The sequence below is a fragment of the Haliotis rufescens genome, unplaced genomic scaffold (genome assembly GCF_023055435.1).
Source record: "Haliotis rufescens isolate VD_foot unplaced genomic scaffold, xgHalRufe1.0.p SCAF_16, whole genome shotgun sequence".
NCBI lineage: Eukaryota > Metazoa > Mollusca > Gastropoda > Lepetellida > Haliotidae > Haliotis > Haliotis rufescens.
In genome coordinates, this window is record NW_025963846.1 from 23,834,286 (window position 1) to 23,850,123 (window position 15,838).

Sequence of the window (15,838 nt, forward strand, 5' to 3'; positions counted from 1 at the left end):
TTTATCTATATATATTAAATAAGTGGAGTAAGATTGAACACAGTTTTAATTGGCTAGCGCTTTCAACTCGTACTGTGCCTGAGAGTTAGAACTTTACATTATATATATATATATATATATATATATATTGGTTATTGGTAAGCCACGTGTTCGGCATGATGAGTGGTTTAATGTTTTTTTATACTAAAATAACTGAAACACATATGAGAGACTAATCGGGGTAAATGAGCTTCCTTATAATTGATGTTATAGTCAAAGAGTGCTTCCCTAACTCACGAGCAGGATATTTTAAATTATTCGGCCTCAGTTCAAGTTTTAATTGTATTAAGGTTGTTTTATAGTATGATGGCGTTTTGACTAGTCCATTATCAAGTGAGGGATGGGATTAACTGAGTGGAGTGGAGTCATCCCACCTTACCACAATTACTGAAGTCGAACTGACTGTAGACGACATGAACTGTAGTCGAAAGAAGGATTACTAGATCACTAAAATGAAAATGCTCTTAATCACATTCACCTGTGTAATTGGATCTTCTGTTTATTAAAATCTACGCAACTAAAACGCAGGAATCGCCTGTTCACAGAACACCTGGGACGCTTGTTTATCTGTTGACTGTTGCATTAAATTAAACAAAATATTTATAGTCGTTTCTCGTGTTTATGTCTTTCTGCAAAATTACATTTTCGCGTATTTTACCTTCCTGTTAAAACTGGTTGAAAGTCGTTCAGGGAGTCTTCGAAAGCTCGTTTTCAAGACACCCGAATCCTAGGCGAATATCAGTGAGACATTAATGTAACATAATATCCATCTTTTTCAGCTGCGCTCTTGCAAAACATATTAAAAATGTTTATTTTACCTCCCTTTGCATATTTTTGTACCCACTTCGTTCTGTGTTGGGACACCTAGTGTGTATATATGTTACAGTCAATGTGTGAAACGAATGAAATTTTCACCTAAGCAATTTACAAAATGCCCAATTATTTCTTCATTTTACAAACTGACTGAATTTACACATGACTGTACCAACAAGCCAGTGAAGTACTGACGATGCATATATATTATCACCTATAATTTCTGTTTAAACAATATGATAATATGCTAAGTATATCGATGATACTTACATTAAACACAAGGACATTCGTGTTGTATAGATCATAAAGATATATGTACGCAATTATTGATTTGATCGATTTCACAATCGGCACCTATGCATAGACTGAATAGAGACACGATCGTGTTTGTGTGTTTGGATGTTTATGTACTGCGCTAGGCATGGTCACGCGAGTACAAAATAATATTTTTTACTGGTTCTGAGCAGGTGCACGTTGACTTGTTGCGTAAACAGACTCCATGCTGTCTCTGTTGACACGGATGTTTTATCAAAATAGACGAATAGACGCTTATGCAGTGAATTAGCTCGGCTACCCATGAACATCCGTGTTTAACTTGATTCTCAGCAAACCCATGCTTGTCGTAAGAGGCGGCTAACGGGATCGGGTGTTCAGCCTCGCTGCGTTGATCTATGCTCATGATGTCAATCACTTGATTTTCTTGCCCAGACCCTATTATTTACAGACAGCCGTCATATAGTTGGAATAATGTTGACTGCGCGTCAATCTCATTAAAATCAGACCTCAGTTCTCGCTAAACAAAGCGGTAGCGAGAACTAAGATCTGATTTTAATGAGATTGACTGCGCGTTAAACAACAAGCAAACAAAATAAATCTGCGCATTTCCCTCGGTTTTTTTAAATTTCCTGGTCAATATGTCGATGTGCAGGGAGATGTATTCAATGTACAAATAAATCGATAGTTTAATAGCGACGGGGCGGTCGGGTAGCCTAGTGGTTTAAGCGTTCGCTCGTCACGCCGAAGACCCGGGTTCGATTCCCGACATGGGTACAATGTGTGAAGCCCATTTCTGGTGTCCCCCGCCGTGATATTGCTGGAATATTGCTAAAAGCGGCGTAAAACCAAACTCACTCACTCACTAATAGCGACGAGAAAAAATGACATTTGTGACGTCAACAAATCTTACGGGAGCTTGTGGTAGCGTGAACCTACAAATCAAGAGGTTGCCGGTTCTTGTGCCAACCTTTTAAAAGTATTGTGTCCATAAATGTGTTGTTGTTATATGACTATGTAGTGGTTATATAGTTTTTCCATCACACAGGAAGCACGTTTAGCTGTTAAAATTAGACTCCTAGACGCTTCAAAATTATGGGACGCGCATAGGTTTTTGTTCAGGATCTAAACAAATTCCTTACAGAGGATGAGGCGCAGACTGTCGGTTCCTTAATCGTTGTTTCAGACATGAGGTAGTGAGTGAGTGAGTTGGGTTTAACGCCGCTTTTAACAGTATGCAGGTCTCAGACGTTTACCACTTCGGTGAAACCCACGAGCACGGGTATGGTGCTGACAAACCTAAAAACATAATCGGGGCGAACCGGGATTCGAACCCACAATCATAGGGTTCTGGCGTGCCCAAGGGACGCAACTCTGCACAGCGAATCGCCGCGCCTGAGACGACTTGATCGAGTCTGGACCAGACAATCCAGTGACTGACATCATGCGCATCGATCCACACAATTGGGATCGATGACATACATCAACCAAGTCATGTCATCGATCCCAATTGCGTTGATCGATGCTCATGATATTAATCACTGGATTGTCTGGCCTAGACTCGATTATTTACAGACCGCCGTCATATAACTGGAATATTGCGGCGTTAAACAACAAACAAACAACCAACATCAACCAAGTCAGCGAGCCTGACCACCCGATCCCGTTAGTCGCCTCTTACGACAAGCAAGTCGCCTTTTATGACAAGCATGGGTTCCTGAAGACGTATTCTACCCCGGATCTTCACGGGTCTATCAACATTATGTACAGCCTCTTTAGGATGTTGATAAAATGTATAAGCTTTAAATATGTTTACCCAAATTTTAATAATGATGACTCCCTAATTGAATCCGACTTCGGAAATGTCGGACAATTCCATTTTACGAACAGGTGGGTGAAGTTTTGTATTTCCCGTATATCCTCGATTATCTGGGGCTTTTCTCCTTAAACCGATTGTCATTTCTCTCCCACTTTTGGATGTGATTATCCGGCCACTGCGTTTATCTGCGTAGCCCAGGTACAAATATGGGGAAGAATTTGCTTCCCACTTCCCTCTCAAAATAACGTCGTCCAATATATGACGTCATCAAGTTGCGAGCGCATATTCGAATCACCAGAAGTGAGGTCATGATAGAATAATGTATTATCGCGAAATAATAAAAATTTCGTTGTGTTCATTGACATTCCTGCATTCTGATTAGCTAAATTGGTCACGTGTTATTGCATTCATTTCCCAATGACATTCGTCACCACTCGTCCCTTTCCGTAACCTGCAAGAAGACTCCATTCGTCACCACTCGCCCCTTTCTGTAACCTGTGCCGGAATAACACGAGTTGGTCGCGAATGAGAAGACTCGTCCCCCCTATCGATGAATGTTATGTGCGAAAATACGACAAACCAATCAGAATGCGCGTATGATTTCAAGTTCTTCGTCAAAGAATCCCTCAGAAACAATATTTGATTTTACATATGTCGTGCATCTAAAAATATACTCAAGACACAGTTAAATGTGTTCAATCATACTGTATAAATCCGCATGTCCCGATGTGATATAAATTGCATCTGAAATATATATAATATATTGGGAAATATTTGTGCATTACGCAACGAGTTGACAATTGTTTTAGGTATGCCCGTTTGCGCTAAGACGGAACCCGGTCGCAAAAATGGCCACGAAAGGGGCACGAGTCGCTATTCGGCTTGTCCCGGAATAACACGAGTTGCTCACGAATGTTCCCAATGAATGTAAAAAACTAAGCCACGCCCACCGAGGCGCACTACTTTTATTACTGCGGAATGTCGGGGAATCCCAATGTTACAGTCGAGGGAATTCCCTTTCTGCTCTAGTATATCGTCATGCACAGGACATTTAGCGACTTTCATGGATATTCATTGTCCAAACTATCCTTTGAAACCAAAGGCCGAGAATGAAAGAAACAGCAAACGTGCAGGCTCTCTCGCCTGTTTTTTCCCCGCTCACCTCGGTTCAACTTTCATGTCTTCGGGTTTCATTTCTAACCACGCGGATTCATACAGTTTGCACATCGGTTTTTCGATTCATACCTCAATGAACCGAAATAAATACACAGTCAATCCTTAAATATACCACGCTTCGTTCTTCATTGCTCTTTGCGATTTGGGGGCACGGGTCGCCCCGATTATGTGGGTTTCAACGAAGTGGTAAACGTCTGAGACCTGCATCACTTCGGGCTTTCCTCCCACATTAAGCTGACATGCCGCGATATAACTGGAATACTGTTAAAAGTGGCGTTAAACCCAACTCATTCACTCACTCACTCTTTGCGATTTATTGCGAAGCTTTCTTGTATTACAGAAATAATAATGACACATCTATTAGCGGCTCTGGTTTCATCACTGTTAAAGCAGTATGAGGGTACACTTAGAATCGGGTCTGCTTGTACATCTAACTGTATTACATGGACGCAAAGAATGGACTCGACACATTGTTCCAATGTCGTAGAACTATCGTAAGCCTGGGTTAAAGGTATGGGAGTTACGATCACCTTACCGGCACTACGGCACCCAGATCCCCCTTACGCCTGGGCCCACTTGCACAAAACGATCTTAGCGCTAAGAGATAACTCCCATACTTTAACATAGGCTTACAATAGTCTTAGCGCTAAGATCGCTTTGTGCAAGTGGGCCAGGGCCCCGTTCCACAAAGCGTTCTTAGCGCTAAGATGATCGTAGCTCCCATGCTTTAACATAGGCTTACGGTAGTCTTAGCGCTAAGATCGCTTTGTGCAAGTGGGCCCAGGGCCCCGTTCCACAAAGCGTTCTTAGCGCTAAGATGATCGTAGCTCCCATACTTTAACATAGGCTTACAATAGTCTTAGCGCTAAGATCGCTTTGTGCAAGTGGGCCCAGGGCCCCGTTCCACAAAGCGTTTTTAGCGCTAAGATGATCGTAGCGCCCATGCTTTAACATAGGCTTACGGTAGTCGCAACGCTAAGATCACTTTGTGCAAGTGGGCCCAGGACCCTATTTCGGGAGAGTGTCAAGGGTTCTGAACTAGACGATATCCTGTCTGCACATTTAATGGACTGCTTTTGACGTCATTCGAACACTTGTCTGATAACTCGGTTCTGTTTATCTTGTTCAATCTAGCATTAATTGAAAATCTTTAAAGGGACATGTCCGATCTGTGTATTTAACTCTCTTGGGTCCATTTGATATAGAAAAAAATAAAAAAATCCCCAAATACACTTTAACCCTTTTTTGTGCAAAATAAAAGTGTCATACAAAAGTGATATTCAAATAAGACTGAAAACGATTCGTTACAATTGATAATAGCAATAAGCCCCTGTACATCACATATGTGACACCATGCAAAGATGACCCAAAACCAGTCTGTTTCTAAAAGGTATATGGCAGTCCACTTCAACTGCCTTTCCATTTCCGGTGTCACCCGCCCCGAATATTGCAAAAAGCAGCGTAAAACCATACTCCCTCATACCTATGATCAAAGGACTGCCTCCGTGGTCTAGCGTACGCCCGGAGAGCGGAAGGTCCGGGGTTCGATCCCCGGCCGCGTCATACCAAAAAAACGTTCAAAGATGGTATTTGTTGTTACCCTGTCTGTCGCTCGGCATTAGGGGCTAAAACAAGGACTGGTCGGCTCGGAGTCAGTATACTGTGGGGTATTCATGTTAAACTGCGGCATGGTATCTCAGTGGGCTAGCACTATAAATCGGCATCAGATCGGACTAGTACAAGCAGCCACACACTCACACACGTGCATGCACGTCGCTATATAAGTGCAATAATCTTGGACGCGACGTTAAACCCCATTTCACGTCACCACCTATGTTCAAAGGTTTCTTGCATGGGAAACAACTCAGCACTATGAATTGTGGTGCCTTGGACGAGTTAGCAGCCGAATACCCAAGTGGACTTGATTGCTGACTTGATAACAGAGATCCAGTACAATATGATCCCAATACCTATCTGTGCACCTCAAACACAGGGCCTTCCTTGTACTAGCTCGTAGACCTTTATACCAACTACTGAATCACCGAAGCCACGCATGACAGGAACACTTAAATGGGATATATTGCTATGAATAGAAACATTATTCGACCCATGCGAATCAAATGAACTACTGGTGCTTCCTTGCGGTAGAAATGTATTGAGCCATCGATATGGTCGGATCCATTACAGTGCCAGTCTTGGCCTTCAGTAAATACACCGCAGGTGACTAGGTATGAACTCAACTGTCAACAAGCTACATGATTTAAGCTGCACTTCATTTTCCTTCACTAAGATCCAGAAAATGATACGTGCGTGCAGCGTGGTGAACGAGCAAATGATGGCGGTCTGTAAGTAATCGAGTCTGGACTAGACAATCCAGTGATTGATATCATGAGCATCAATGCACGCAATTGAGATCGATGACATGCATTAACCAAGTCAGCAGCCTGACCACCTGATCCCGTTAGTCGCCCCTTACGACAAGCATAGTCGCCTTTTACGGCAATCATGGGTTGCTGAAGGCCTATTCTACCCCGGATCTTGCCAGAAAAGAGAAGAGTCAACTGTGATGCATCGCAGACTCATCGTTGAATGAATCATCAGAGTGAATCATTGACTCATCACAGTGATTCAATGACTCATCACAGTGAATCATTGACTCATCAGAGTGAATCATTGACTCATCAGAGTGAATCATCGGAGTGAATCATTGACTCATCAGAGTGAATCATCACAGTGAATCATTGACTCATCACAGTGAATAATTGACTCATCACAGTGAATCATTGACTCATCAGAGTAAATCATTGACTCATCAGAGTGAATCATTGACTCTTTAGAGTGAATCATCAGAGTGAATCATCAGAGTGAATCATCAGAGTGAATCATTGACTCATCAGAGTGAATCATTGACTCATCACAGTGAATCATTGACTCATCAGAGTAAATCACTGACTCATCAGAGTAAATCACTGACTCATCAGAGTGAATCATTGACTCCTTAGAGTGAATCATCAGAGTGAATCATCAGAGTGAATCATTGACTCATCAGAGTGAATCATTGACTCATCAGAGTAAATCACTGACTCATCAGAGTAAATCACTGACTCATCAGAGTGAATCATTGACTCTTTAGAGTGAATCATCAGAGTGAATCATCAGAGTGAATCATTGACTCATCAGAGTGAATCATCAGAGTGAATTATTGACTCATCACAGTGAATCATTGACTCATCACAGTGAATCATTGACTCATCACAGTGAATCATTGACTCATCACAGTGAATCATCAGAGTGAATCATTGACTCATTAGAGTAAATCATTGGGTGAAATCCACAAGCACTGGTATGTTGCTAGCCATAAGCACCCGTATGTTGCTACCACAAGCACCGGTATGTTTTACCACAAGCACCGGTATGTTTCTACCACAAGCACCGGTATGTTTCTACCACAAGCACAGGTATGTTTCTACCACAAGCACCGGTATGTTTTACCACAAGCACCGGTATGTTTTACCACAAGCACCGGTATGTTTCTACCACAAGCACCGGTATGTTTCTACCACAAGCACCGGTATGTTTTACCACAAGCACCGGTATGTTTTACCACAAGCACCGGTATGTTTTACCACAAGCACCGGTATGTTGCTACCACAAGCACCGGTATGTTTTACCACAAGCACCGGTATGTTTTACCACAAGCACCGGTATGTTTTACCACAAGCACCGGTATGTTGCTAGCCACGAGCACCGGTATGTTTTACCACAAGCACCGGTATGTTTTACCACAAGCACCGGTATGTTTTACCACAAGCACCGGTATGTTTCTACCACAAGCACTGGTATGTTGCTAGCCATGAGCACTGGTATGTTTCTACCACAAGCACCGGTATGTTGCTAACCACAAGCACTGGTATGTTGCTAGCCACGAGCACTGGTATGTTTCTACCACAAGCACCGGTATGTTTCTACCACAAGCACTGGTATGTTGGTACCCACAAGCACTGGTATGTTGCTAAGTAACAAGAATCATAATCAGGACAAAGCTGGGATTTAAACCCATGACAAGAGGATCCTGGCATGTCAAAGAGACACAACTCTGCTCAGTGAATTGTGGCACCTATGATGACTGGGTGACCCCATCCCTCTTCCTAACACAGACTTGTAGTCTCAGCACTAACATAGCATTGTGGGATAAGGATACCTAGCACCTGGGAAACCTGTGTTGTGAGCAACAATCCAGGGCAGGATGTAACACCCTCAACCAAGTCACGGAGCCTGATCACTCCATCCTTTAGAGCTGCCTCCTACCACCAGCATAGGTTTCTGGGGACCAATTCTAACCTGGCATCCCCACAGACACTTAGCCTGAGAACTGGATGATTAGCACAATAGAGAGAGTCATTCATGTATTAGTTCAACTTTTATTCACAAGATTGATAACAATAAAGACATGAACAATTTCAGTTCCAGTTCCTTGGAAGCCATTGTATAGGAGGCACCATGGACTGAGTAACATAATGCAGGATGGAATACGCAGTAGTAACTGGCAATGAATGATACAACCATGTTTCTCAACGACCTCAAAGATGACCTTGACCTCTAATGGACCTGCATCAGAAATGGACAATGATACAGCCATAACTTCTTTGAGTGGCATTTAGAAGCTGGAATGGTAATTAAGACAAAATTGTTATGGATGTGCAACTTCTTTATTACCAGACCCTGACCTTTGAGGTACCATTGACTGATGAATATAATGTTGTTGGGAGTATTTTGGATGGAGGTTGCATCAAACACAGGTGGGCCAGCATCTGTACAACTATGTAGAGGCTGACATACATTTAGGTCAATATCATTGTGCAATCAGTATAAATAATTTTTGTTGTTTATTTGTTGTTGAACGCTGCATTCAGCAATATTCCAGCTATATGACGGTGGTCTGTTAATAATCGAGTCTGGACTAGACAATCCAGTGATTGACATCATAAGCATCGATCAACGCAATTAACTTCAACCAAGTCAGCAAGCCTGACCACCCAATCCCGTTAGTTGTCTCTTACGACAAGCATAGTCGCCTTTTACAGCAAGATCATAAAACATTCCCCAAAGTAAACAAGGACACCAGGGTGCCATTGTACAAAACACCCAACCCAAACTGTCATAAGTCTAGGTATAGGCGTTACGAGCACCTTAGTGCTAAGATCGCTTTGTACAACAGCATTCTAGTCATCAACATCCCTACCCTAAGTAAGAAACAAAATCATCACTTCGTTGTTGTCACTCCAGCTTGACGAAAGTGTAAGAAACGTCGCAATACACTAGAAGTTGTCAACCATAAAGCTGTACGTTTTTTCGTACTTATTTGCCAACTTCTAGAATGACAATCAAACGACATCTGATTAGGAATACATACATATAAGGGATAAAAAACTATTGCACTGTTTTCTGGTTGTATGAACAAAATGTTAAAAAAAGGAATTATCAGAGGTGTTTGCAAGTACATTCGAACTCAGAAGCAGCTTCTTCACTGACATTTCCTCCAAGCTCCTACTGCTGGGATATTGCTGAGAGAGGCGTTAAATATGAAACCTAACATCTTATTTCTTTGTTTGTTTGTTGTTTAACGCCGCACCCAGCAATATGTTGCTGAAGACCTATTCTATCCCGGATCTTCACAGGTCCATAACATCTTAACGACCATGTATTTTTTGTCTGAGAACATTACTTATTGACCTTCACCTAAGATAATTTCTTAAGATCCAATAATTACCAAGTCTCTGGATTGTACAAATGCAGAGTGGAATAGGTAGTAGTAACAATGAATGATAAGCCATGTTTCTCAATGACTTCAAAGATGACGTTGAACCCTAATAGACTTGCCTCAGAAACTGACAATGATGCAGCCATGTTTTACAAAAACCTGTTGACCTTGACCTTTGACTTTTATTGACCCAAAATGTTTCCAAGCAGGGCACCATCCAAAAGAAGATATGTACCACTTTTAAAGATAAATATAAAATTTTAAAGATAAAACTTTTTGATCCAATAACCTTGACCTTTGACTGAAATGTGCGTTAAAAAATCCCCAGGACTATGGAGGAGGAGGTCCTTTGAAAAATAATCTCAGATGTCAATAATCTTCGTGCTGTAGATGTGACAAAAAGGCACTGGTGGTGGCTATGGTTACTGTAAATCTTGAAATTAATGTATCTCCAAATTGATATGACTGCTCAGCCCAAGACAAAAATGCAACTCAAAATCAATGTCGTCAATGATGCCTAGTTTGACACAAGTGGGTAGACCCCAGCAGTGATAACTCACCAGATGCCTATTGTGTAATTCCTATTCAATAAATGACATTGTTACATACTTGTTACAACTGCTGCTCAATAACCTGTGGTTGTGAATATATATAAGTTGGTATTTCTGCTATCCAAAGTGTGCAGTCTTATTGTTGATTGTCATTTTGAAGACATAAATGCGAAAGTTTCATTAATGCGAACAAAGACCACTCGCATTTTTCGCATTTAATTCACGCTCACGTTAATTTCAAGATTTACAGTAACAATATCAATACAAAAACAGTCCCATCTTACAGGAATCCTGGAAAAGTATATGCTGCATATCAAGTTTGTCATAGACGACAGATGACATTGAGGTCCTGACATTGATGATATGTTGTCAACGGGGCGTCAAGCCGACTCAGTCACTCTATCCTCTGTACCAGGCAGGTCGACTAACACGAGATCAGTTATAGTGTCAAATGGCAGGAACCTGAGACGTTGGCGAGGGCAGGGATGATCTCGTAGTAGATGTCGATGCCCCGCAGGAAGACCTTTTCGTTGAGGAACTCGTTGTGGTCATGCAGCAAGATGGGGGTGTGGTTCATCGGGGAGAAACCCAGGGCAGGGATGCCACACTGGAAAGGGGGTACAATTACAGGTGTATTCAAATGGGGACAGGGTGAAACAGTCATGGTCATATAGTGAAATTGTTCTTATGAAAATTGGCTGATTCTATGTGGTGGTGATTAATGATGACAATATTTATTTTATGTATGTTTGTAGTATCATTTTTTCTACTCCATCAAAGAAAGTGGGGTTGGACAAATAACAACACATATTTTGCTTTATCTACTGATTGTATATGGTTGAATCTGAAAAACGAAAGGGGGTACAAATTGTCAGGTGTAATTTTAGGGTGACCCCAAACAATTGAGATCATGTGTAGTAGCCATAGCGATGACCAGGATTAAGTGTAGTAGCCATAGAGATGACCAGGATTATGTGTAGTAGCCATAGCGATGACCAGGATTATGTGTAGTAGCCATAGCGATGACCAGGATTATGTGTAGTAGCCATAGTGAGGACCAGGATTATGTGTTTAGCCATAGCGATGACCAGGATTATGTGCAGTAGCCATAGTGATGACCAGGATTATGTGAAGCAGCCATAGTGATGACCAGGATCATGTGAAGCAGCCATAGCGATGACCAGGATTATGTGTAGTAGCCATAGTGATGACCAGGATCATGTGTAGTTGCCATAGTGATGACCAGGGTTATGTGTAGTAGCCATAGCGATGACCAGGGTTATGTGCAGTAGCCATAGTGATGACCAGGAATATGTGTAGTAGCCATAGTGATGACCAGGATTATATGTAGTTGCCATAGCGATGACCAGGATTATGTGTAGTAGCCACAGTGATGACCAGGATTATGTGAAGTAGCCATAGGGATGACCAGGAATATGTGTAGTAGCCATAGTGATGACCAGGATTATGTGTAGTAGCCATAGCGATGACCAGGGTTATGTGTAGTAGCCATAGATCATCTATGATGATCAAACGTCAGAGAGTCTCTATATACAACTCATCTATGATGATCAAACGTCAGAGAGTCTCTATATACAACTCATCTATGATGATCAAATGTCAGAGAGTCTCTATATACAACTCATCTATGATGATCAAATGTCAGAGAGTCTCTATATACAACTCATCTATGATGATCAAACATCAGAGAGTCTCTATATACAACTCATCTATGATGATCAAACATCAGAGAGTCTCTATATACAACTCATCTATGAAGATCAAATGTCAGAGTCTCTATATACAACTCATCTATGATGATCAAATGTCAGAGAGTCTCTATATACAACTCATCTATGATGATCAAACGTCAGAGAGTCTCTATATACAACTCATCTATGATGATCAAACGTCAGAGAGTCTCTATATACAACTCATCTATGATGATCAAATGTCAGAGAGTCTCTATACACAACTCATCTATGATGATCAAACGTCAGAGAGTCTCTATATACAACTCATCTATGATGATCAAACGTCAGAGAGTCTCTATATACAACTCATCTATGATGATCAAATGTCAGAGGGTCTCTATATACAACTCATCTATGATGATCAAACGTCAGAGAGTCTCTATATACAACTCATCTATGATGATCAAACGTCAGAGAGTCTCTATATACAACTCATCTATGATGATCAAATGTCAGAGAGTTTCTATATACAACTCATCTATGATGATCAAATGTCAGAGAGTCTCTATATACAACTCATCTATGATGATCAAACGTCAGAGAGTCTCTATATACAACTCATCTATGATGATCAAATGTCAGAGAGTCTCTATATACAACTCATCTATGATGATCAAATGTCAGAGAGTCTCTATATACAACTCATCTATGATGATCAAACGTCAGAGAGTCTCTATATACAACTCATCTATGATGATCAAACGTCAGAGGGTCTCTATATACAACTCATCTATGATGATCAAACGTCAGAGAGTCTCTATATACAACTCATCTATGATGATCAAACGTCAGAGAGTCTCTATATACAACTCATCTATGATGATCAAATGTCAGACAGTCTCTATATACAACTCATCTATGAAGATCAAATGTCAGAGAGTCTCTATATACAACTCATCTATGATGATCAAATTTCAGAGAGTCTTCATATACAACTCATCTATGATGATCACACGGATAAACACAAACCTCTCTCAATAAACGACTGTCGGTGGCACCAGGGAAAACCTCAGTCTTCACCTCCATTGACCTACAACATAAATAAGTAGAGATGCTATGTGGGGAACATGGTTATCGATATACCGTATTCGACTTAATAAGGGCCCCGCTCTAATAAGAGCTCTGGGTTCGAATCCCAGTTTGCCCCGATTATGTTTCTAGGTTTGTCAGCACCATACCAGTGAGAGAGTGGGGTCAGCACTATAACAACAAGTATTTGTCACAGAGTGACGAAATATCCCCCGCCATATACACCATAGTACCAAATATGAAGACAATCCAGCGATTAGTTCTTGAGATATTGTGGCAACACCGTTTTCCAACTCCAAAAACAGATTTGCCTGCTGTGACCTTGAAAATGGGGTCAAGGTCACCAAATCTGACAGGTGTATGCGGTGTCTGTATATACACTATAGTTCCAAATATGAAGACAATCCAGCGATTAGTTCTTGAGATATCGCGGCAACACCGTTTTCTAACTCCAAAAGCAGATTTGCCTGCTGTGACCTTGAAAATGGGGTCAAGGTCACCAAAACTGACTGGTGTCTGCGGTGTCTGTATATACACCATAGTTCCAAATATGAAGACAATCGAGAGGTTTAGTTCTTGAGATATCGCGGCAACACCGTTTTCCAACTCTAAAAGCAGATTTGCCTGCTGTGACCTTGAAAATGGGATCAAGGTCACCAAAACCGACTGGTGTCTGCGGAGTCTGTATATACACTATAGTTCCAAATATGAAGACAATCCAGTGTTTAGTTCTTGAGATATCGCGGCAACACCGTTTTCAAACTCCAAAAGCAGATTTGCCTGCTGTGACCTTGAAAATGGGGTCAAGGTCACCAAAACCGACTGGTGTCTGCGGTGTCTGTATATACACCATAGTTCCAAATATGAAGACAATCCAGTGTTTAGTTCTTGAGATATCGCGGCAACACCGTTTTCCAACTCTAAAAGCAGATTTGTCTGCTGTGACCTTGAAAATGGGATCAAGGTCACCAAAACCGACTGGTGTCTGCGGAGTCTGTATATACACCATAGTTCCAAATATGAAGACAATCCAGTGTTTAGTTCTTGAGATATCGCGGCAACAAACAGGTGGGACGTACGGACGGACGGACGGACGGACGGACGTACGGACGGTCGTGAATACTATATCCCCCGCTTCGCGCTTTCGCGCGGCGGGGGATAATAATTTCAAACAGGGAAAATTGGCAACATAAGTAAAGAGGTTGTGACCAACCAATCCTCTGTTTGGCCTGATCTTAAAAGCATGGGGACCTTTTGGTGAATGATGAAGATGGAGATGAAAACTGTTGTCATGCCTTCATCGTAACTCACAGTTGAGGTGAGGTGAAATTGCGTGAAACGTCGCGTCCAAGATTATTGCACTGATATTGCGACATGCATGCACCTGTGTGTGTGGCTGCTTGTACTAGTCCGGACTGATGCCGATTTTATAGTGCTAGCACACTGGGATACCATGCCGCAGTTTAACATGAATACCCCACTCGGACACAGTATACTGACTCCGAGCCAACCAGTCCTTGTTTTAGCCCCTTAATGCTGAGCGCCAGACAGGGTAACAACAAGTACCATCTTTTAACGTCTTTTGGTATGACGGGGCAGGGGATCGAACCCCAGACTTTTCACTCTCAGGGCGGATGCTCTACCACTAGACCAAAGAGGCGGTGTTGCAATCTCATTAAAATCAGATCTAAGTTCTCGCTATCGCTAAACAAAGATCTGAGGACAACCCATTACAGGTCACGTCACAACCACCTTTCATCCAACCAATCAGAGTCTCGCTTACCAGATCATGAAAGTGACAGTTGGAATGTGTTTTCTGATCATGCAACCACGAAATATTTAACAGAGGGTATTCCGAACGACAGTTACGGGTTTTATGATTATATCCATACAATCTAGGCCATCAAAAAGCCATTCCAGAATGTTCTTATCAGTTTTAAAATTTTTAATCGAGAATACGTCAAAATATGTTTCGAAACGTAGTCGCCAGTTTGAAACTAGTGTTGTAAAGCTCAAGAAAGCTGCCTTCTGATTGGCTAAAGTCGATTTCTTGTCAGTCATTTCATTGGTCGGTCAAAATTACGAAAGGTCGTTCTGACGTGACCTCTAATGGGATGTCGACAAATCTTTGTTTAGCGGTAGCGAAAACTTAGATCTGATCTTAATGAGATTGGGCGGTGTCGTAACTCACAGAGACTGGCAGGCGGACATGAAGGCAGTCCACCAGGGGTTGCTGGAATCCAGGGGGACTTTGTGCGGAGAGTCACATTTCTGAAAGGAAACATGAAGCAATGGGAAAAAAATCCCAAAATAATCATCAATACTTGACAGGTAGCTTTAAATACGTTTATCACCCACGAATACATATGGCTACATTGCTGCGTAATACCGACGTGTCTATTATTAGTCAGGTAATGAAATGAGGTTGTGTGTAACTCACAAAAGTCATATGATACTTATAATCTGCGCAGGGGGCACGGGTGGCCCAGTCGTCTAAGGCGCCACGATTCGCTGTGCAGAGTTGCGCCCCTTGGGGCACGCCAGAAACCTATGATTGTGGGTTCCAATCCCAATTCGCCCCAATTATGTTTCTAGGTTTGTCAGGACCATACCCGTGCCTGCG

General features: G+C 41.8%; 1 protein-coding gene and 1 pseudogene across 2 annotated transcripts in view; one reads left to right on the plus strand and one right to left on the minus strand.

Moving 5' to 3' along the window:
• Window positions 1-15,838, plus strand: part of LOC124133830 (orexin receptor type 2-like) — a 156,599-nt gene that overhangs the window by 97,859 nt on the left and 42,902 nt on the right. The window lies entirely within an intron of this gene.
• LOC124133873 overlaps window positions 8,528-15,838 on the minus strand; it is a 37,021-nt pseudogene continuing 29,710 nt past the window's right edge.